This window comes from Schistocerca serialis, chromosome 5 (genome assembly GCF_023864345.2).
Source record: "Schistocerca serialis cubense isolate TAMUIC-IGC-003099 chromosome 5, iqSchSeri2.2, whole genome shotgun sequence".
Lineage (NCBI taxonomy): Eukaryota > Metazoa > Arthropoda > Insecta > Orthoptera > Acrididae > Schistocerca > Schistocerca serialis.
Genome location: NC_064642.1, coordinates 67,407,538 through 67,431,837, shown reverse-complemented (window position 1 = coordinate 67,431,837; position 24,300 = coordinate 67,407,538). Strand labels below are relative to the sequence as shown.

Here is a 24,300-nt window from a genome sequence, read left to right as displayed (position 1 = left end):
ACAAGTTTTCGGTATGCTTTAATTATTCGTAGCACACTGAAAACATACTATAATTTTTACCTACTACAAACTGTTGGCATACTGACAGACGCTGACAGTTTCATAGTCTTTCGTACTAAGGATGCCAGTGGTGTCTTGGAATTCTGGTGCGAAGATTTGGGATCGGGTCACCCTAATGGAAGAACTGGAGTCCCTACGTAACTGCTTCAGCGTTTATCATCATTAATAGATAATTTGCATTTATTTAAGTCACACGAGTTTTAAGCAATCAACAGTAAAATTGCCTGAGCAGGTTTCTGGAAAAATGACATTGAAACAGCTGCCACTAATTATAAGCTACTAGCCATTAACTATACACCAAAAGTACAGAATTTTAAAAAAAATTAACTACCCTTGAAACGTCCCCTTAGAAAAATTTATGAATTACTGTGCTGATAAAGCTCTTACATTATTTGATCTTCAAACAGCCGAGCAGAACTAAACGTACTCAGACATTTCTCTCTTTACTTTTTCTGATCAACACTAAACTGACACACAATATTTTTAGCTCAACGCAATCTGACTTTCAAAAATCCCTACAAAAGAATGGCCCTGACTTACAATAACCTACACCTTTCATGGACCACTTACCTCACAAAAATCTTCGTTCCTCGAACTACTGCAATACAGCGAACGCCAATACTGCCAGCTAAATAAAAGATTCTAGCTACTGAAGGCACTAACTACTGATAGGCATAGTTAGCAAATGAAAGATTTTGATAGAGAACAAACAATGTATTTACCTTAATAGTGCTCAAAAGTCATAATATATATAGCGGTTCATGACATCCATTCTTACAAATGTACTGTTTTCCCGCAGCTCGTGGTCGTGCGGCAGCGTTCTCGCTTCCCGCGCCCGGGCTCCCGGGTTCGATTCCCGGCGGGGTCAGGGATTTTCTCTGCCTCGTGGTGGCTGGGTGTTGTGTGATGTCCTTAGGTTAGTTAGGTTTAAGTAGTTCGAAGTTCTAGGGGACTGATGACCTAAGATGTTAAGTCATATAGTGCTTAAAGCCGTTCGAACCATCATTCCCACTCACGTAAACCGTTTCGCAGGGCAGGCGATAGTCGACAGTCGAAACCAGGCTCGGCGCATTCGCGGGAGCCGATTCGCTCTCTCGTCTACCATCCTCAATTCCAAAACTCTCGCACCCCCAACCCACTCGCCCCTCACACCACGCACTCACTGCCCAAAACCCTCCTGCCTCGCGGCTTCTGTCCCTACCGATGGAGGCACCGGCGTACTTCCAAGTTTATCTAGACAAAGATCGCCAGCGAGGGGCGAATTCGTTAGAAGGCCGAGCCACCACGGCTGACCCACGTAATCGTGACTTATTTAGTTTCATATTCGTAAACAGTCTTTGAAACACATATGTGTATCAAAATATTGTAGCGCTTTTGTAGCCTCATTAAGGGGGTTAAAAACTCTACTTGCAGAAATCAGTGTAGACAGTTATAACACAAAAGTATTTCCCTTTAAAACGGCAAACGCCTTGCAGATCAGTTACATCTGCAGATGGAAAGAAACGGCAAGTAGTGCTGAAAACAGCTCGAAAAGTGATGTAGGACTGGTGGTGCCCTCAAAACGCGAAAGCATTGAAGAAATTATTCTTGTAATTCTATAAAGTTCAAAGAAATCTTCACACGTCGCGTTTTATTTAACGCCACAGAGCTTTGAGAGCTGGAATGTGTTTGTCAGAATGTGTCCCTTCTACAATGCGATTTTCTTTTTAAATGCCCCCTCCCCCCCCCCCCCCATAAAATCTCAAAGAAGTTATTTCTCACCTTGAAATGTTTTATTATGGGCTGTGTGGAGTTAAGGACACTTAAAATGGGAGGCCTAGAATCAATTTCGGAAGTTGTAATTTTCGTTCCTGCACTCCTTATTCCTTCATAAATTCAACTATAAAGAGTTTTTAATCGAAAAATCATTCCAGTCGTTGCCCTTGACTTAATCGAAGTACTTTGCAGTAATGTATAGATTTCCCATACTGTTAGTTCCATTTCATCGAAAACTGTTGCAACAGACCGTGGAATAACGCGTCATTTGAGAAATTTTACTATTCGCATCACCGATTTCTTCACGTACCGACTAATTAAGCATAAAGTGCTTATTGGTGTTCACATCAATGAATAACATCTGTCGATAGTTCTACTTTAATGCTCTTTCATTGTCAACTAATTCATTAACTTTTTCTGTATGGTATTTCAGTGTCGTTTCATAAGAAATTTTGTTGTGCCTTTTACTTATGCGACTGATTTAGATATATTAAGAAGTTTCATCTCTCTCTTATGTCATTCTCATTCATTTTTAAAGCCTGTGACGATAGATAACCAGACAACTCCATTTTTGCAGACTTCCGAGAAGGACCAAGTAAAGTCGAGACAAGCACACCTTTGGCCCAAACGCGGCCCGCACACACCGCACGCGTGAATTATCGAACACTGTGGTCAGCTCTGACGTAAATCTTCATTATGTGCCTGTGCCTCTCTTCTTCACACAGTGTTCTGTGTCCAGCTGTAGCGGCAGCCGCCAAGCCGAGAGGATGCACAGCAGCAAAAGCAACAGCACTTGTCTGATAAATAGTAAATTAATTTAGTCTTTGTTTTTTTCATGTGTTTTTGCAAAGAAGTGAACTGTACTCGTGTATTTTACTGTGTAGACTAGTGGTTAGAAAATTAATCATACTTTTTGTTTTTGTATAAGTCTTGTAAGTATCCTTGAGTAGGGCGCCTTCCTAGTGTAACTTTTCCCGTCGCCAGAAACTTCGCCAAGCCATGAAGTTTTAATTTTTGTGCTCGGAGACAGCATACAGTTTAGATCAGTGCATTCTACTTTGAATATTTATGTCATGCAGTAATTTTTCGGTAAACAGGATTTCTAATAACAGGTATCTGTAAATACATCAATGTCAGTGGAGAAATATATTTCTTTTTAATAGCTTGCGGTCTCCGAGTAGAGTGATAAATCTGCACAGCAACTTTTAGTGATACTTTATTCTCCTTTGATATATTTTGTATACACTTCAAACTCAGTAGCGCCATTTCAGACTTCATGTATTTTATACACAGTACGATGTGGGTAGGGACTCTGTTTATTGTGAGCGGACACAACGAGAGTAGGCTGCTGTCCGAAAACTGCTGGAAGTTGCATTGGCCACCGTCGACTAGCTTCTAGCTAATGCTCAAACTTGCGGTGACGTCGGCGCGCCAGTGACAAGACCTGCGACATCTTTGGTGCCACTGGAAACCCCTGGTGACCCGGAAGTCGCTGCGGTTTCTGATACACAACATCTGACCGGTCCGTCCACTCTCCAGAGTGGGTGGTAGATAGTGGTGCGTTCGCGTGTCACTGGGCGGAAGACGAAAGAGAGAGCAGGCCGTGCGGCTGTCTCCCTACGTCTTAGCAACAGCTACGAGGTGCTACCCAGTGTTGATGACAACTCTGAGCCACCGCGGGATCAATCTCGTGTTCGGCCAGCGATCGATTTTCCTGCCCAGTCCGGACAAGTACAGAGGGTGGGTATGCTTGTCATCGGGAGTTCCAATGGTAGGCGGGTGATGGAGCAACGTTGTCCCCCCCCCCCTCCCCCCTCCCCAGAAGGGAGATAGCAGGCATGGCGGGACAGAATTCCAGTGTACATTCGGCATGTATGCCGGGAGGTCTCATCCGTGAATCTGTGACGTGTACTGGGTGCAACCGGTTGCAATGTAGTGGCACATGTCGACACGAATGGCGCCTGCCGCTTAGGTTCTGAGGCCATCCTCGGATCCTTTCGGCGGCTGGCTGATTTGGTGAAGGCAACTAGCAGCGCAAGCGGGGTGCAGGTTAAGCTGTCTATTTGTAGTATCGTACCCAAGGTTGATCGAGCTCCTCTGGTTTGGAGCAGAGTGGAAGGTCTAAACCAGAGGCTCAGAAGACTCTGTGACGGTATCGGATGCGAATTTCTCGACCTCCGCTATCGGTTGCACGACTGTACGGTTCCCCTTAATAGGTCAGGCGTTCACTACACGCAGGTAGCGGCTACTAGGGTAGTGGAGTACGTGTGGCAGACACATGGGGCTTCCTTATGTTAGGGAACCTCTCCCTTGGGATCAAAGACGATTTGCCTGTTACGTCAGCCACAGTGACCACAGAGGATCTTGGTGCTCGTACATCAGACATAAAAGATTGTGATTTTAGTAAACTGTAGGAGCATCCAAGGAAAGGTCCCAGAATTAGTATCGGTTACTAAAGGTTATAATGGACAGACAGCATTGGGAACAGAAAGCCGGTTGAAACCAGACGTCAATGACAACGAAATTCTAAGTTCAGATTGGAATGTTTATCGTCAGGATTTGTTAGTCGCCAGTGGTGGGCACATGTTTATTGGAGTAAAAAATTCGATAAAATCTTGCGAGGTTATCACGGATTCCGAATTTGAATGAATCTGGGTGAAACTGAGTATTAAAAAACGGTCAAGAGTGGTGATCGGATTCTTCTATAGACCATTTGGATCAGAATCTGTAGTTGTAGAGCAAAAAATTCGATAAAATCTAGCGAGGATATCACGGATTCCGAATGTGAATTAATCTGGGTGAAATTTAATATTAAAAACGGTCAAAAATGGTGATCGGATGCTTCTATAGACCATCTGGATCAGAATCTGTAGCTGTAGAGCGCATCAGACAGAACTTGCAGAATATCAGTAATTTTGCTGGTCATGTCGTTGTAATAGTGGGTGACTTCAACTTACTTACTTACCACGATAGACTGGGCGTGTTATGCCATCAAGACAGGTGCCAGAGACAGGGATTCGTATGGCATTGTTGTGAATGTCTTGTCCAAAAACTGCATTGAGCATATCAATAGAGAACCAACTAAAGAGGGTAATGTCTTCGACTAAAGAAAGCATATTTAAGTGTTGCTTTCAGTTTCAAACGCTTCCGCAAACATACTGATTACCATTGGTCTTAGTGGGCACTCTATTGCCACTTCGTAATAATGTGCTTTAAGTAAGAAGTCGGTAGACGTGAGTTTATTTGAAGTCTAAGAAAAAACAAAGAAACAAAAAAACCAAAAACTACGCACTACGAAGGAAGAGCTTTACAAATTGAGGAAGTCAATAACTCGTTGGTCCGCCTCTGGATTTTATGCAAGCACGTATTCGGCTTGACAATGATTGAGAGATTTTTTGGTCATCCTCCTAAGGCATACCATGCCGCAATCTCCCAACTGGCCCGTTAGGTGGTCAAAATCCCGAATCCGTCTCCATAATGCTCCAGATTTCACAGTTGGGGAGAGATCCGGATACCTTGCTGATCAACTATAGGTTTGGGAAGCAAGAAGGCATGCAGCAGAGATTCTCGCCGTGTGCGAGCAGGCATTATCCTCCTGAAATATAAACAGAGTGTGGTTCACCATGAAAGGCTACGCAACGAGGCACAGAATATCGTCAACGTACCTCTGAGCTGTAGGGGTGTAGTGGATGACAACCGACGGGGTCGTGCTACGAAATTAAGTGGCGCCCGACACTATCAATCCTGGCTGTCGGTTCGTATCTCATGAGACAGTTAGGTTGCTTCCCAAGCTGTCCGAGGCGTCTCCAGACCGGTCCTCAGCCTGGAATATCATTGAATGGAGTTGAATGGTCTTCAGTGATGAGTCCCGCTTACAACTGAGTCCCGACGACTAGTGAATAGAAAGATGTTAGCTCATGTATTGGTGCACAATATAGATTACAGCAAAACGGAACTGCATATTGATTAAAAATAAATAAAGCCGCGCTGAGTGGCCCCTTGATTAGAGGCACCATGTTACGGATTGCACGACCGCTCCTGCCTAGGTTCGAATCCTCCCTCGGGCATGTGTGTGTTTGTGTGTGTGTGTGTGTGTGTGTGTGTGTGTGTGTGTGTGTGTTCTTAACATAAGTTAATTTAAGTAGTGTGTAAGTCTCGTAACCGATGACCTCAGCAGTTTGGTCCCTTATGAATTCACACACAAAAACAAAGTAAAATAATAGATCATTTCACTCTGTAATGCAGAACATGTTTCCGTGATTAGAGATTCTCGGATTTGGTCCCTTCGTGGTACAATAAAGGATAGAGTCGTAAAATAGTGGGTAGCTACTAAGACTGAAACGGCCGCAAATTCCAGTAGTTGTGTCTGGTGGAATGTTCAGACGGCCTTCCAACGCATAGCATAAAAGTTCTCTTGTCTCTAATAAGTGAAGTGAACGCCGCTGCGCAGTAGGTGTGCATCGAGAATAGCCACAAGAATGTGAAAAGAATTACGTGCTGCGACAGAGAAGAGGGAGAAAGTACGTGACCGGAGAACAGAAAAGTCGTTCACCTCTGCACAACCCGATAATGGAGGCAGATTCCGCAAAACTCAGTGTCCTTTCAGGCCATCAGGTACCTTCTTCCAGCTACATAGAAATTCAGATTAGGTTTCCTCTGGAACGCCGAGGTGAATGAACCAGACGTTCATCTGCGTATGCATTGGATTCTGCGACCCGTCCTTCAGTCGAGCGCATGGAAAGCTTTCCGTTCACGCAGCAACCAATTAAGTGGTAATTGCTTTCACGCCCCATAGCCTGATTACATTCACCGCTGCACCGCCTGACGTGCCTTTGTCGTGCACTGGAATAGAGTAATGTTTATACTGGACCAGGAAACCCGACATTTCCTAAATGCTAGGTATTCTCTAAACAGCGTAGCATACCATGAATTTTAAATTTGGTAAGGAAAATATATTTTGAACATATTTATGTAGAGCTGAACCACGTGGTAGGTTTCTAGTATGCTGAAGCTACCTGGAACAGTCGCATAGTGAGAGCTGTTCCGGGTGGATGGTAAATTGCGATTTGAACAAAGATAAGATGTGCAATGTTCCGGATATTATTGACAAAAATTTCCATTGCACGAGAGACATATTGACGGCGAGGTAATATGATGACAAACTGTTGTTAACGTAATTCACTGCTTATAATGTCAATGTTAAGAATTTTATTTGTCACTTGCTCGCGATCGGTTCGAGAACATTACTTCCGCTCGTATAAGCGTGCCACCCCCTCTGACCCCCTCTCCACCTCCTAATACCACCGCCACCTGGCGCCGGCCGTTGTGACCGAGCGGTTCTAGGCGCTTCAGTCCGGAACCGCGCCGCTGCTACGGCCGCAGGTTCGAATCCTGCCTCGGGCCTGGATGTGTCTGATGTCCTTAGGTTGGTTAGCTTTAAGTAGTTCTAAGTCTAGGGGACTGATGACCTAGGATGTTAAGTCCCGTAGTGCTCAGAGACATTTGAACCATTTTTGAACAGCCACCTGACAGCCTCCACCCCTCCAACCTCCCTCCCCCCCTCTCCAACCCCTCTCTCTCGAAACAACCTCCCATAGACGTAAGTTACCTTCCCTTGGACTTTTAATACAAACCTTAAAGATAAATTTGAATGTATCGGACCTGAAAGAGGCTTGTATGTTCTTTTAAAAAAAGTTCGACGTGGATATTTCTGCCTAAAAGAATTACTTATCTATACCTTACTGCAGTGCTAGGTATTAAAGGAAACTCAGTTCATTTCTGTTTAAGAAAATTCGTCAGATGAATGAAAGCTGTTAAGTGAAATGAAATATTACTGTACATAGAGAGAGAGGATCACAGTGCATAGTGAAAGCAGTCAGGGGTGAAAGTGCTCGATAATAGGAGAAAAAACGTTCCAGTGATCGTGGCTCTACAAGCGAACCGTTTGCGATATAGCTGAGGATGTGTGGTTAAGAGTCGTCACTGACTTCACTACGAAATACGAAGAAGCTGGACAAAAAGAGAAGGGAAACTACGAGAAATGCGTGCTTGAGCATAAATGCAGATACTAGGAAAGTATGAAGGTTGCTCTGTTGTATCTGACCACGAACGGGACCTGTTCCTGTGCAATGTCCTCAACAGTTTACACGCCCTTACTTAACAATGTTAGAAGTAGTCAAGCTGACAAAAGAAAACCCAGTTAATTCTTGCCTTTTTTTTAAAGTAACGATGGTTACACTTTAGATACATACACTATCAGATATTCATCTACCAGGCAAACATGTGTTTGTGTGACGTAAACAGTGTAAAATAAGAATAGCTTCAGTCGGCGGTTATGGTCAAGCTATTACAGAAGTTTTACTTGAATGCAAGGCAATTGCTAGAACTGATGGGATTACCAGTTCTGGCAGTTCACGACTACGTTTAAGTGGAAACCCTTCCACCCTGTTAACGCCCTAAGAGATTATGGTGAACCATGCCCTGGAGGGGGCCAGATCTCAAAGGGACTGCCTCATTCTTCTGGGTGAGGTATCAGAGGAAACTAAAATGGAGAAAATTTGTTCCCGGACGATTTAGTGAAGAATTCAGAAAGCGCGATGGTCCATAATTTACGTTCATTTACTGTTCAGCGTATATCACTTTACAATTGAAAGCTGGTGTTTGCTATGTATGATACTTCTAACAAAACTGCAATGATTTCATCTCAATACGCGAGGTGCCGATGATCGAGGCGGGATGCCCTTGCCTTCCCATTCTCCGACTTTTGAACTGACTTATCCAGACTATTATAGAGGGATTTTCCAGCGAGCACTTCTCGCGTTAGGAAACATTGGCAGAGGTGAAAGAAGCTATCAGTGACAGACGAAAATCCGAGGAATAACTGGGTATCGAAACCTAGACGTTCGAAATCGTAACCTAATACTTTATCACCCACCCATCTACGCTTGCTTATTAATTAAAAAAATAAAATAAAATAAACATTATTTTCCTGTGGGCATTTTAAAATGCACTAATTTGGAGGTCATGAACTTTTCCAGAACGCTTCACGCTCACGTTCATGTGCCAAGAGAGCAGGTCAAATGTTACACCCAACCCAGCAGTCCATCTAAATACCGACCACTGATTATTACAGCTGATAAAATTACAAATGCAGTGACCGACATTATGGGGTCGATTACATACATATTAAGCAAGTTCGTAAATGTGGTATGCAAATTTCTCCCCGTAAATTAATTATGCTCTAAATTGTGGATCTGTCGATATGTTGTGGAAAGATAAGTCTGTTTGATAGTGATGTCATAATAATTATGTGATTACCATAAATCGCTTTTATTAAAAATCCTAAAATGACGCTGGCTATTCGAAAACGATTGCGTTTAAATTTTGTTCATGGCAACGTGGGTGCGGGGGAACACATTTGTCTACATGTCCTCGAGTTGGCACCATTTGCAGAGAGACAACTTTAACGCTCGTAAAATCCTCACCGCCACCATAAAGACATAAAACACGTAGATCATTGTAGTCACTCTACAGAGTTTGCAGCGCCGGCTGTGGTTTTAGCGGTGGAAGCACAGTATCTAGGTCATAATATCTCATACAACCGGGACACTGTGCGGCTTCTCATTCGTTGCCCGTTCATGTCTCACTCATTTCTCATTCCTTTATAGTTCCTCGTTTGTTTATTGGTAAAGAGAACATTTCTGCATTGGTCTGACGCCGTGTTACATAACACCATCTTCGGATCTCGATTACCTTGGAATCAGAGTTCCAGAGCCAAGCTTTGCTATTAAATCAGTTGCGTCGCAAGAATTTAGTATCGAAGTACGCCAGAGTACAGGCCTTGCACGCCTGCAGACGACACTATGAGTCCCAGCCACCTACTTGCTGTCGCTAAGCTGGAACACGCTACGGTTTATGGCGCACATTCCACGAATCGGTAGAACGCTCATGGATAGTTAACGACTGCCATTCCCTCTTCGTGTAGTTTTATGCTGTGCGTTGTTAAACGCCGAACATTTATGTTTGTTCGCAACTCAAGTACGATAGTGGCTTTGTGTTGTCCCATCCCGTCATTCCGCCTTTGACATACTACGGGCAAGACTGAACGAACTTTGTTATCTTTACAATACCTTTTAGGAGCTACTTCTATGTCCGTGTGTAGGAGGGCTATCTCCACTAACATTGTGATTTAGTGCTCCCATAATGGAAATGCTGTCTCGAAATCCATTTTTGTTTGTACAATATCTCTGCGTTTGGAGTGTTGCCGTGACTAAGTAAGCATGGACTGCTGGTGAACGGCATCGCAATATTTTCAGCGATGAATCGCGATTGTGCATTATTATGAATAAACAATGCTGGCAAGCAAGGCGTCTACTGGGGGGTGAGAGCTCCCATTCTTCTCATGTGTTGGAGATTCACACTGGTGTTACTTCTGGCTTTGGATAAGACTTCATGTCCCGGGTGGTAGTGACTGAGGGAACTATAACCATTCAACGCTTTGTCCAGGACATCTTGTGTCCTCCTGTCTTTCCTCCCACGTGACGGTAAAGTTGTGCCATTTTTCAACAGGACAAAGTGCGTCCACACGTATCATGTTTATGTATGAACTGTCCACATGATGTCGCGGCACTCTCGTTATCAGGAAGATCCGCATAACTCTCAACGATAGATCTTCTGTGGAACCATTTCGGACATCAAATCCATCACACTGTCAGTGTCCAGAATATAACGAACGAGTTACAACATTTGTGGAACAGCTTGCCTCAGGAGAGATTACAATGGCTTTATGACACCACTCCTAACCGAATCCACTGAACTATGCGTCGTACAATACCATAATTCTGTTGCTACATTCAGTGGTATATGAGAATACTGTCTGACAAGTGTGTAGAGACTGCACTTAGTAATAAAGAAAAAATATATTAAAACGTCACTCTTCATGCAGCAGTTTTGCTGCATGAGCAAGTAATATTTAGTAAGCTATAAAGTATTTCTCCTTTCATGATTGTGCAGGTGTGGTCAGCGAGAAAAGAGTTTTTAAAAGTTTTAGATATGTGTGAAGCATTTGCAACACTAAGGGTTCTCATTCTCAAATACTAGATGAGTGAAGTATTGGTATTTGCGCCTCATGCAACACACAAATTTTTCACCTCGATCCCACGCCTTTGATAGGTAGATGGTTTTACCCTCACAGTGCTTCTTTCCTGGCAGTGTGGCAGTGTGGTCGAAATCGATAGTGTGGTTTAGGAGGAGATGTGAGTGTGTGTGTGTGTGTGTGTGTGTGTGTGTGTGTGTGGTGTGTGTGTGTGTGTGTGTGTGTGTGTGTGTCATTCTCAATGAAGACAAGTCTTCCGAAGAAAGAGTGATTTCAGGTGTGCCACAGGAGAGTGTCGTAGGACCATTGCTATTCACAATATACATAAATGACCTTGTGCAAGACATCGGAAGTTCACTGAGGCTATTTGCGGATGATGCTGTGGTATATCGAGAGGTTGTAACAATGGAAAACTGTACTGAAATGCAGGAGGATCTCCAGCGAATTGACGCATGTTGCAGGGAATGGCAATTGAATCTCAATGTAGACAAATGTAATGTGCTGCGAATACATAGAAAGATTCTTTATCATTTAGCTACAATAAAGCAGGTCAGCAACTGGAAGCAGTTAATTCCATTAATTATCTGGGAGTAGGCATTAGGAGTGATTTAAAATGGAATGATCATATAAAGTTGATCGTCGGTAAAGCAGATTCCAGATTGAGATTCATTGGATTAATCCTAAGGAAATGCAATCCGAAAACAAAGGAAGTAGGTTACAGTACACGTGTTCACCCGCTGCTTGAATACTGCCCAGCAGTGTGGGATCTGTACCAGATGGGGTTGATTGAAGAGATAGAGAAAATCCAACGGAGAGCAGCGCGCTTCGTTACAGGATCATTTAGTAATAGCGAAAGCGTTGTGGAGATGATAGATAAACTCCACTGGAAGACTCTGCAGGAGAGACGCTCTGTAGCTCGGTACGGGCTTTTGTTGAAGTTTCGAGAACATACCTTCATCGAGGAGTCAAGCAGCATATTGCTCCCTCCCACGTATATCGCGCGAAGAGACCATGAGGATAAAATCAGAGAGATTAGAGCCCACACAGAGGCATACCGACAATCCTTCTTTCCACGAACCATACAAGACTGAAATAGAAGGGAGAACCGATACAGGTACTCAAGGTACCCTCCGCCACACAGTGTCAGGTGGCTTGTGGAGTGGATGTAGATGTAGCCAAAACATGTGACCACTGTCCACCAATCGGTTGGATGTCACTTGGTGGTGATACAGGAACGTGACACGGTAAGGAAAGTGTATGTGAGTGGATCAAAGACGGATGGGGAATCATTCTACCGACGACACGGGCAACAAATGAGGAAATCTACTGACATCGGTGACTTTGAGACAGACGATATTGTTATTACTCAAAGCCTGTGAACGAGTATCACCAGCACGGCTTAGCGGGTCGAATGTCCACATGCTAATGTAGTGAGCATCTCTGAGAGGTGGTACAACGGTAAGTTGTTGGACGTCACGCTCTTCACAGAAAGTACGATTTGGAGGCTTGCCTGCTCCGTAAAGCATGATGCGTGGCGACCTGTGACATCTCTGCCGAAAGAGCAGTGTATAAGTGTTTTGAGGCACATTGTTCATCGTACATTGTTGAACATGGGGTTCCGCAGCAGATGAACCCTCCGTGTTCACATATTGGCCCAACGATATCGTCAATTACGATTGCAGTGGCCATGGGATTGTTAAGATTCGACAGTGGATCAATTTAAACTTGTCGCCCCGCCGGATAACTCACGTTTTTGCTACACCCGGTCGATGGCCGTCTCCACAAACGCCATCATCGAAGTGAACGGGGGTTGGAAATGTGCACCACGCCAAGAATGTAGGCAGGTGGGAGCAGTATACTCCTATGGGAGACATTCTGCTGCGCTCGCATGGGACCTGTGGTAATAATGAAGACATGCTGACAGCTGTGGATCACTTGCATCCTTCATGCTTCATGTCTTCGCGACAGTGGTGTTATCTTCCAGCAGGATAACAGTCCATGTCTCAAAGCCAGAACGGTGATACAGTGGTTTGAGAAGCATGATAGTGAACTCACGTTGATGTCTTAGGCACGAAATTTGCTTGACGTGAATCCAGTGGAATCCATTCGGGTCGTTATCCGGCTACCGGGCGCCATCACTGACTAGACAGATCGGCAGCCCGCTGTTTTATGTAAGTGACTTGTGCGTGGACATTTGGTCTGACACAAACCTACCGAAAAACTGTCGAATCCATGATACGTAGAATAGGTTATGTATTGCGTTCCAAACATGAAACAACAAGTTGTGAAGCAGTGGTCATAAAGTTTTGCCTCATCAGTGTACTTTCATACGTACATATACAGGGTGGTCCATTGGTCGAAACTCGTCTAGCTCGAAGGGGGAAACCAGATGGCGCTACGGTAGGCCCACTACATGGCGCTTCCATGGGTCAAACGGATAACAACTGCGTTTTTTTAAATAGGAACCCCCATTTTTTGTTACATATTCGTGTAGAACATAAAGAAATATGAATGTTTTAGTTGGACTACTTTTCTCGCTTTGTGATAGATGGCGCTGTAATAATCACAAACGTTTAAGTACGTGGTATCACGTAACATTCCCCCAGTGCGGAAGGTATTTGCTTCGTGATACATTACCCATGTTAAAATGGAACGTTTACCAATTATGGAAAAGGTCGATGTCATGTTAATGTATGGCTATTGTGATCAAAATGCCCAACAGGCGTGTACTATGTATGCTGCTCGGTATCCTGGACGACATCATCCAAGTGTCCGGACCGTTCGCCGGACAATTACGTGATTTAAGGAAACAGGAAGTGTCCAGCCAGATGTGAAACGTCAACCACGACCTGCAACAAATTATGATGCCCAAGTAGGTGTTTTAGCTGCTGTCGCGGCTAATCCGCACATCAGTAGCAGACAAATTGCGCGAGAATCGGGAATCTCAAAAACGTCGGTGTTGAGAATCCTACATCAACATCGATTGCACCCGTACCATATTTCCATGGATCAGGAATTGCATGGCTACGACTATGAACGTCATGTACAGTTCTGCCAGTGGGCACAAGAGAAAATACGGGACGATGACAGATTTTTTGCACGCGTTTTATTTAGCGACGAAGCGTGCGGTAACGTAAACCGGCATAATATGCACTACTGGGCAACGGAAAATGCACGATGGCTGCGACAAGTGGAACAACAGCGACTTTGGCGGGTTAATGTATGGTGCAGCATTATGGGAGGAAGGATAAGTGGCCCACATTTTATCGATGGCAATCTAAATGGTGCAATGTATGCTGATTTCCTACGTAATGTTGTACCGATGTTAGTACAAGATGGTTCACTGCATGACAGAACGGCGATGCACTTCCAAAATGATGGATGGCCGGCAGATAGCTCGCGTGCGGTAGAAGCGGTATTGAATAGCATATTGTATTACAGGTGGATTGGTCGTCGTGGCATCATACCATGGCCCGCACGTTCACGAGATCTGACGTACCCGGATTTCTTTCTGTGGAGAAAGTTGAAGGATATTTGTTATCGTGATCCACCGACAACGCCTGAAAACATGCGTCAGTGCATTGTCAATGCATGTGCGAACATTGTGGAAGGCGAACTACTCGCTGTTGAGAGTGCCAAATGTATTGAGGTTGACGGACCTGATTTTGAGCATTTATTGCATTAATGTGGTATTTACAGGTAATCCCGCTGTAACAGGATGCTTTCCCAGAAATGATAAATTCACAAAGGTGCATGTATCACATTGGCACAACCCAAATAAAATGTTCTAACATACCTACGTTATGTATTTTAATTTAAAAAGTTACCTGTTATCAACTGTTCGTCTAAAATTGTGAGCCATATATTTATGACTATTACAGTGCCATCTATCACAAAGCGATAAAAGTGGTCCAGCTAAAACATTCATATTTCTTTACGTACTAAACGAGTATGTAACAAAAAATTGGGTTTCCTATTAAAAAAAAACGCAGATGATATCCGTTTGACCTATGGCAGCACCAACTAGTGGGCCAACCATAGCGCCATCTGGTTTCCCCCTTCAAGCTAGACAAGTTTCGTTCTTTGTAGTTTTTTCGTTTGACGCTTTTTTCGTGAGATATCTGGCCCGATCACGATCAATGGACCATCCTGTACACACACATTCACTTTATAGAATGTATGGATTTATTTGCTTACTTATTTTTTGACAGGACCGGTATCGTTCTACATGTCCATCTTCAGTATTCCTGTAATTTATTTCTGTTTACTCCAACAACTAGCTAGAAAATGGAAGTAAATTTTCGCAGAAACATCCACAGAAATAAATCACACGATCTCTGAAGAGAAGCATGTATTCCTGTACCAGTTGCGAAAAATAAAAACGAAGAAGCAGCCTTGTCTGTACATATAAATAACATCATTCATCAAAACCGAACTCACAGTTCCCAGACTAAACCAAGCGACACAATTAAAAATGCGTTGATTTGGCCACTTCTTGCTTCAGCCATCGAAACGCTGTGGGGCTGTCATATGTGCACTTCCCGTGTAGGTGGCCTCGATAACACACTTGTAATTGTGGAGATGAGTTCATTATTAACCAGAGCGCTGCCATTCTGGCATTCGGCATCGACGCACAGAGGGAAGCTCTGCCGGCCACTGTGTGACGCTGCGCTGCGCCACCTTTCAAAGGGCAGCGCGGCGTCCCCGGGGGAGAAGGCCCCGGGCGCTGTTTGACAGGCGCCGGTGGCGACTTATCGGCTGGCTATCGAGCGCCACCAGCAGGCGGCGAAACGGCGGCATGAGTGCTGGCGGCTGCCGGCAGCGGCGGCGTCGTTTCATCATACACACACAGACAGGCGAGCGAGCGGCCGGCCGGCTGGCTGGTTCTGATTGCGAACACAAAGCGGAGCTCAGATTCCGCTGGCTAGGCTCGGAAACTGGAGGAACATAGGGGCAGTGCCAAGAGTCTTCTGTATCCCCTCCATGCACAAAACAATACTTGCTGCACAAAGCGATTTTCTCTTGGAACAGCTGGTGTTACTCAAGGAACATCTTGAGAAGAGAATAATGGATACGATACAGAAAGGAAAGGCGAATAGGTATACACATTTGGTTGGTATAGAGGTTCAAGTATATCACACGAATTACATTTCTATATATTAATAATAATAGAGTTATCAAACTTCGTTATTTTTGTCAAGGAGTAGGTGCAAAGGTAGCTCAGCTGTGCCTCCAGGAAACATGTTGGAACACTTGCCGTTCATGTAGTAAAGATCAGAAATATTGTGGCAAACTTTGCATGATTGTAGACAGTCTTGAGGAACAGATAAGAGGAGAGCGACCTGTGTCCAGAAACGTCAGCCAACTACGATACAGAGTATCGAAGCTATAGGCGCTTGCCCCTGTGACTAGGCCACCCTTTTGGCAGCAAAAGTGACTTTGTATGCCGACAAGCCATAGGCAGAAGGTCTTGCAATACTGTTTCTTATTCAGTGAGCGCGACTGGTTGCCACGATCGCCAGTGATGAAGATGCAGCTAGCTGCCGCGTAGAAAGGCCTTGTCTTCTCAGTGGATGACAGTTTCAGGCAAGTGTTACCATCTGCAGTTTACTTTCCTCCTGTATACCGAAAAACATTGCAGATTTTCGACGGTTCCAGGAGAGAAGTAAACTGCAGATGGAAACACTTGTCTGAAATCGTCATCTACTGAGGAAACAAGGCCTTTCTGCGCGGCAGCTAGCTGCTGTTCCACTGGCAATCAGTTGCCATTTTTGAATAACAAACAACATTGCGAGATGTTCCGCCTACGATCCGTCAGCGCTGAAGGGCTGGCCTAGTAGTATCCGCTGGCGCCTGCATCTTCTATTCTCTTTAGTGTTGTTACATGACGTTTCCGGAAATGGCTTCGTATCCTCGATTTGTTCCTCATGATAACCTCTACAAACCCTCGAACTTTGTCGCCACATTTGTGGGACAAACTGTTCGTTAACGACGTTGCAAGCTGCTGGACCGAGGCTTATCACCTGCAGTGTCAGCAACCAATGTCACATCAGTACTTCGGATTTTTTTTTTTTCATTTATTGAATTTCAACTCCCCCCGAAGGGGGCGGGCTGGCAGCAGCTTAGTATGCCGCTCTTCAGCCGACAGATTTTGTGACAAAGATCAAGAGAACAAATAATAAAAAAAAACAGGCGATAAAATCGGAGACTTAGAGAGTAACAAGGCGAAAAGAAATCGTGGAACTTAAAACAACAACAGAGGGATGATGATGCTAAGAAAAATACATACGAAGCAGACAGGGAAAACAATAGACAATTAAAAAACACGGCGACAGTCTGGATTCTGTTCGCAAAGGACATAAAATTCACACCTAGCGACAGCATGGTTTCTGTTCGCAACACGAGAAAGACAAACAACACTGAATAGTCACTGGAACACTGCACTAAAAAGTGGGCAAATGTGACACCACAGTCGAGAGCAGGTGGGGGGAAACTGGACAGAAGAGGGGAAAACAAAAAAGGGGGGAAAGGAGAGGAAAAGCGAAGGGGGGAGCCGGGAAAGGAGCTGAAGGAGGATGAGGACCCATAAGAGGGGTGGGGGGCAGACGCGACAGGGAGTGGGGTAGGCAGAGGAGGGGAATACAAAAGGACTGGGGGGGAGAAGGGAGGTAGGGAGAGGTTGAGTGGGGAGAAAACAGGACGGAAGGGAGGGGGCAAGAGGGAGCCCAGGGAAAGGACAGAGGAAAGGAGGGGGATCGAGGATCAGAGTTGATAGGAAGGATAAATGGAGGGAGAGAGGGCATCATCCGGGAGGGGGAGTTGACGGAAGCCACCTTGGGAAAGGAGATGGAGGGTGGAGAGATGGAGGGTAGGGGGGACACAACGGTGAAGACGTGGCAGGGGGCGGGGATGGGAGAGGAGAGGAGCAACCAGGGGGTGAGGGGGTTCAAGACGGCGGGAGGTGTAGAGGATGCGGATATGTTCGAGGAATAGGAGCAGATGGGGGAAAGGAATGAGATCATATAGGATCCGCGTGGGGGACGGGAGGCGGATACGGAAGGCGAGGCGGAGTGCATGACGCTCAAGGATCTGGAGGGACTGATAGAATTTGGGGGGGGCAGATATCCAGGCAGGACTGGCATAACAGAGGATGGGACGGATGAAGGATTTGTATGTGTGGAGGATGGTAGAGGGGTGCAACCCCCATGTCCGGCCAGAGAGGAGTTTGAGGAGTCGGAGGCGGTTGTGGGCTTTGGATTGGATGGAGCGGAGATGAGGTAGCCAGGTGAGGTGACGGTCAATGGTGAGGCCAAGATAGGTGAGGGTGGGTACTTCGGAGATGCCTAACACACAAGTTTCGACCGTCCACCGGAAGACCACCCAAGCGCTACCGCCGGCCGCCGGCCACACGTTATATCTATTTCAAGAATAAAGTGTCTTTATACCATTGTGTATACATGGTGGTCAATTGATAGTGACCGGGCCTAATATGTCACGAAATAAGCATCAAACGAAAAAAGTACAAAGAACGAAACTCGTCTAGCTTGAAGGTGGAAACCAGATGGCGCTATGGCTGGCCCGCTAGATGGCGCTGCCGTAGGTCAAACGGGTATCAATTGCGTTTTTTAAAAAAAATAGGAACTCCCATTTTTATTACATATTCGTGTAGTACGTAAAGAAATATGAATGTTTAGTTGAGCCACTTTCTTCGCTTTGTGATAGATGGTGCTGTAATAGTCACAAACGTATAAGTACGTGGTAACACGCAACATTCAACCAGTGCGGACGGTATTTGCTTCGTGATACATTACCCGTGTTAAAATAGACCGTTTACCTATTGCGGAAAAGCTCGATATCGTGTTAATGTATCGCTATTGTGATCAAAATGCCCAACGGGCGTGTGCTATGTACGCTGCTCGGTATCCTGGACGACATTATCCTAGTGTCCGGACCGTTCGCCGGATAGTTACGTTATTTAAGGAAACAGCAAATGTTAAGCCACATATGAAACGTCAACCACGACCTGCAACAACTGATGATGCCCAAGTAGGTGTTTTAGCTGCTGTAGCGGCTAATCCACACATCAGTAGCAACAAATTGCGTGAGATTCGGGACTCTCAAAATCGTCGGTGTTGAGAATGCTACATCAACATCGTTTGTACCCGTACCATATTTCTATGCACCAGGAATTGCATGGCGACGACTTTGAATGTCGTGTACAGCTCTGCCACTGGGTACAAGAGTAATTACGGGACGATGAAAGATTTTTTTCTATTTAGCGACGAAGCGTCATTCACCTCAGCGGTTACGTAAACCGGCATAATATGTATGCACTATTGGGCAACGGAAAATCCACGATGGCTGCGACGAGTGCAACATCAGCGACCTTGACGGTTTAATGTATGGTGTGGCATTATGGGAGGAAGGATAACTGGCCCCCATTATCTAAATAGTGCAATGTATGCTGATTTCCTACATAATGTTCTACCATTGTTACTACAAGATGTTTCACTGCATGACAGAATGGCGATGTACTTCCAACATGATCGATGTCCGGCACATAGCTAGCGTGCGTTTGAGGCGGTACTGAATAGCATATTTCATGACAGGTGGATTGGTCGTCGAAGCACAATACCATGGCCCGCACGTTCAGCGTGTCTGACGTCCCCGGATTTCTTTTTGTGTGCAAAGTTGAAGGATATTTACCATCGTCATCCACCGGCAACGCCTGACAACAGATGTCAGCGCATTGTCAATGCATGTGCGAACATTACGGAAGGCGAACTACTCGCTATTGAGAGGAATGTCGTTACACGTATTGCCAAATGCATTGAGGTTGATGGACATCATTTTGAGCATTTATTGCATTAATGTGGTATTTACAGGTAATCACGCTGTAACAGCATGCCTTCTCAGAAATAAGTTCACAAGGTACATGTATCACATTGGAACAACCGAAATAAAATGTTCACATGTACCTACGTTCTGTATTTTAATTTAAAAGACCTACCTGTTACCAACTGTTCTTCTAAAAATTGTGAGCCATATGTTTGTGACTATTACAGTGCCATCTATCACAAAGCGAAAAAAGTGGTCCAACAAAAACATTCATATTTCTTTACGCACTACACGAATATGTAATTAAAAAAGGGGGTTCCTATTTAAATAAACGCAGTTGATATCCGTTTGACCTATATCAGCGCCATCTAGCGGGGCAACCATAGCGCCATCTGGCTCCCCCCCCCCCCTTCAAGCTAGACAAGTTTCGTTCTATGTAATTTTTTCGTTTTGACGCTTATTTCGTGAGATATTTGTCCCGGTCACGATCAATGGACCACCCTGTATATTTCATTACGAGAGCTTAATACACTCAACACCAAATCTTCTGACTGAACACCACCAACACCCTCGTATGGATTCATGATCTCTGAAAGTTATGCTTGTGTGTGTTCAATGAGCTCTCCTTACAATGCATTCAGTTCTTACATGATTTCTCCTATTCGGTCTCCTTGGTTGCAAAAAAATGCTGATTCTGAATATCAATCTCGTGCGACTGTCTAATGAGGAAAAGCACTTTCCATTCAGTTAAGAGGGGATGTAATGGTTTTTGGTCCAAAACATCGTTTTTTCGAAAATATTTTCTTGATCTACACAGTTTGATCTATGTCGTGTGTGAATTTGATCGCGATATCAGCTTCACAAATGACTTTAAATCGTTAAACTGATTAACTCTGCACTGGTGGCCACTCCCACCTTTTCTGACATTTTGGAAACTGCTTGCTTCAGCGGAATTTTTGTTAGTCTGAATTCTATTTTCTTTCAATATCTTTGGCTGACATCTATATTTCTGGCTTCTAACAATGTGAGAAATGTATCACAGAGAAAATGAGGTTAAAAGATTTTCTTCACATACTTCTACATGTAACAGACTAAACTAAACTCTTCCCGAACAGGCCATGAAATCCCAACGGTACCTACCGGCCGCCGTGTCATCCTCAGCCCACCGGCGTCACTGGATGCGGATACGGAGGGGCATGTGGTCAGCACACCGCTCTCCCGGCCGTATGTCAATTTCCGAGACCGGAGCCGTTACTTCTCAATCAAGTAGCTTCTCGGTTTGCCTCACAAGGGCTGAGTGCACCCTGCTGGCCAACAGCGCTCGGCAGACCGGATGGTCTCCCATCCAAGTGCTAGCCCAGCCCGACAGCGCTCAACTTCGGTGATCTGACGGGAACCGGTGTTACCACTGTGGCAAGGCTGTTGGCACATGTAATAAGCCTATCTCAATTTTAAAATCCACCACTGTGATACTCCCCATCCGCCAGGTTTCTCTTGTCTCCTCTTGGAATCTGCCTGGCCTGTATTTGCTGGTAAGAAACTGATGTGTTGGCTGTCTTGACCCTGGTCTCGTCGATGGTGTAAAATGCTTTTGTTGTAAACAGACCACGATCTACACCAACACTCTTCAGCACTTCAATTCTACCACTATTTCCGTTATTGTAACATAAGCTTATTACCAGAACCTGTTATGAATGCCATTAAGTCCACATTCAGGTTCCTTGTAAACGCTGATTTATTGAGGAAGTGTCTTCAGGGAAAGACAAAAAATGCAAATGAAAGCCTCAATAATTTAATTTGGATTAATGCTCGAAAACGACATTCTGTGGGCTTAAAGTACTTAAAATAGTTGTTCATGATGCAGTTTTATGTTACAATAACGGAAATAATGGCAGAATTGAAGTGTTGAAGAGACATGGTATAGATGCTGGTGTGTTTACAACAAAAGCATTTTACACCATCGACGAGAGGAGGATCAAGGCATCTAACACATCAGTGTCTTACCTATAAATGCAGGACAGGCAGATTCGGAGACAAGAGAAACCTGAAGGATGAGGAGTATGAATATGGAGGATTTTAAGATTGAGGTAACCTTATTAAATGTAGAAGAATGAGAAGAAAATAGTTGAACCTCACTTTCTCTGTTTTACATTTTTTAGTTTATTCCAAGTCTTTTCCCAGAAAGTATATTCGCTAATGCTATGAAATTTTGAGGAACTGTTCCCAACGAATTGCTGTCTTCCTGGAACCAAAGAAACGAGATCCTGCAATTTCATTTTGATTTTTAGATGATTTTATGTAGAAAAAAAGTTAATTTGGGGTGGGCAGAATTAAAAATTCGACCGTCGGCGCAGGGAATCGAAGCCCGACTGACGGGCATAAATAGCACTGACAATGAGCAGACAGACCATTCCATCAGAACCACCTGATGAAGGCCGAAATGTTATTCGCCGAAATATCGTGGGGCTTCAACGATCGCATCCAGCTGGACACCCGACGGCCCTGGAAACAACACATACGCCGGGAAAGCCTTCAATCACATGTCAACAACCTCTACGGGGAGGATATGTACCACCTTCTAAAGAAACTAGATATGCCTCCGATCACATAAAAACTCTGTTAATGATACAATTTGTATATAAATTTATAGCCTTAGTTCAATGGTCTTATAACCTTCTCAGGACACTACAATTAAATTTTCAGATTAATTGCATGACTAGGATTTGAGTTACGGCTTTTCGTATAGAAAGATAATAATTCCAATTTCTGGCAAAATATTAATCCTGCATATTTTATTATAGTTTTTCTTTAAAACACAGTTCTTTTGCTTTGTACACGCAAAATTTTACACTTGTACATTAATAAATATGGCTGTAATGGTTTTTTAAAATAAAATTTACATTTTCTGTTTCATCCCCCCTTAAGACCGCAAGAAATATGTACAGTGCATATACAATATTTAGTGGAAGGTAGACGTTAGCTATCTAATTTGGTTGTATTATAGTGAATACTCGAATTTTGATGAAAGGATTACGTTTCCAAATGGAATTAAAAATAAGGCTGTAGTTCCTACCTGGATCCTTACTATCTTTACATCTTGCACAGTGAATTCTTGAGGGATGTATAAACTCTTTAATTAACATGACACGTACCTTTTATAAACAGAAATATATTATCCGTTAACGTGAGCACAGATCCGTCAATATTTTCGTTATCCTATGTCCAGGGGCGGACTTTATCATCCTAATTAACTCATACATACAGACACGTATATGTATGACACAAGTCGTATATACACATTTCCCAAGGGTAATTGTGTTGCTATTCCAAGGAGCACTTCCTGCTCGCAGGTGCGCACGCAATTCTCTTACCCAGGATACATGATCGAATGATCGGAAATGTGCCCGGCTGTATCTTAGCATAGAGTGGTATTTAGGTCAGCGCTCGCGCCAGACCACACGAGTTGGCTCCGAGACAGTTTGCTGGGCTAGAAGCCGAATCCGCGAGGATTAGGCCAGTTTAGAATCTCACTCGAGGGCCGCCTCCATGGCGTCGCTGCCGTTCGCGTCTGACTTCGCGACCGCGGCAGCTGCCAGCTACGTATACTACACTACACACAGTATGACGTTTCTGGTCGCCGTGCTTACGCCACATTGTCGGCAGAATGTTTATGATCAGTGTTTATGTATTTTGTCTTTAACGTTGCATACGACAACCAGGCAGTTTCTGTCACGATTTTACCACAATTGAGCAACCTGAAAAATGTTCCACGAATGAAATGAGTCGTAACACAGTAAAAGTGTAATAATACAGCTGGGTCGCAATTCTAGTCTCTGACTTAAATGAAAATTTAAATTTCAGTTGCTTTTGTAGTAACTAGGCCAGAATTTTGTACAGTAATCAGTGGCGATGAAACCTGGTAGTCAAGGGAAGGCAGGATTCGGTTAAGATTGTGGAGGGGCTTTAATCGGTTACTATTGGCTGCCTTTTACAGTTACACACAATTTATTTTCAACCAGTAATTCCAGACTCAACAGCACATAAAAAGACCACACGTTATCAATGAAGGAATAAACAACTGTAAATAATTGTGCTTTCAGTGAGTTACAATTTAGCAAATCACCATTAAGTACAGATACAGCAGATAATGTTTTAAAAGCAAGCCACTGTGATTTGGGCAGAAGCTCTTACACGCCAGGAATGGCAATGCATTAAGAATTGTTTAAAACTCGCCAAGAATGGCAGTAAATAAGGTTTTAAAGGCTTACTGCGTAAATACAAATACCAAATTAGAATTTTAATGTAAATGACCACAATCACGGATGAAGGTCTTACACGCCAAGAACGGCAATAATATAAAAAATTTAGAAACCTGCTGTAAAACAGCAAATACAATAACAAAGGTTAATTAAAAAACAAGCAACTGATCACCAAACAGGTGAAATAAGATGATGTTAAACTTTGTATCACAACTTTTAACATTCACTGTACACTTCACTGCTAGATTTAGTGCGGAAGGCAACCAGAACTATCAACTACACATATATAACCTT

At 44.0% G+C, this 24,300-nt stretch overlaps 1 pseudogene; it reads right to left on the bottom strand.

Annotated features, from left to right (window-relative positions):
* Positions 1–21,056: 21,056 nt before the first annotated feature.
* Positions 21,057–21,174, bottom strand: LOC126482606 (5S ribosomal RNA; annotated as a pseudogene).
* Positions 21,175–24,300: the final 3,126 nt, after the last annotated feature.